Raw genomic sequence first — 1126 nt, forward strand, 5'->3', positions numbered from 1 at the left:
CCAACCTCCGGCCAAGATTATAAAGCACAGCCGTCGGGGGACAAGACGTCATAGTATTTTTGGTGCTGAAGAAAATAAATGTTGGGGAAGAACTTTTATTTGATTATAGGGTGCAGAGAAAATCGTTCAGGGGAGAGGGATTAGAGCTCTCCTGGCTGTGAAACCCTGCACCCCAGTTTGCCTCATGTCTTCTATTTTATTTTTCTGTTTTTATGTTAAATAGATCTGAAATAAAATGACATATTTCTATTAAAACTCAGTATACTCGTTTTTGGATATTGTTTAATGCGTCGTAATATCTTTGAATCCTTTGAATCACTTTGCCTTTCCAACGGCTTGCGGCCTGTGGCGGTAATAAACGTGCAATAATATTCCTAGAGACATGGGGCCACACACAATTTAGGCTTACTTGTGGTCATGAATTAAAATACTTTCAGCTGTACTGAAGAAGACTGACCACTGTTACACACTATTAAAGATCTTTATTTCTATTTTATCTTATTTATCTTTTTTGTTTGAGCAATGTATCAAAATATGAAAAAAAAATGTATAAAAAAATAATGATGTGTCCAACCAGGCTACTTACGAATTATAAGAAAGTCATCTGCATAGATGCAGGGACCTCAACTTTGTAAGGGCCACTCTCCCATTTTGGAGACATGTCTGAAAAATGTATAAATTGCAAGCCTGTCCTGACCCTGGAGAACAGGCCACACATGCATTTAATTGCCTCAGGTTAATATGTACAGGCTAAGGAGCTAAGCTGATCATCTCCTGAGATTCGCGGGCCCCTTTGGTCGCCCAGAATAAGCCACATGGGACATTTATACATAAGATTAAAGCGCAGGAGCCTAAAAACATATCCCTGGCTGGACTTGACTTAGACCAATGTATCAAAATATTAAGAACATTACAGAGTCAGCCTGCTCCTGCCAGGGCTTTTGTTTCATTGATGGCTGTTTCACACCTCTGCGGGCCACAGAAACAGTCCCCAGCAGACTGGGAAAGGCAGATCACATATGCATTCATTTGGCATAATCAGAATATTTTCCTCCTCAAGGAGTCATGGTTCCATTTCATAGTGTACTTAGATATTAGAAATAATACACAGCAGAATGGTACTGTA

Source organism: Paramormyrops kingsleyae, chromosome 10 (assembly GCF_048594095.1).
Source record: "Paramormyrops kingsleyae isolate MSU_618 chromosome 10, PKINGS_0.4, whole genome shotgun sequence".
NCBI classification, from domain to species: domain Eukaryota; kingdom Metazoa; phylum Chordata; class Actinopteri; order Osteoglossiformes; family Mormyridae; genus Paramormyrops; species Paramormyrops kingsleyae.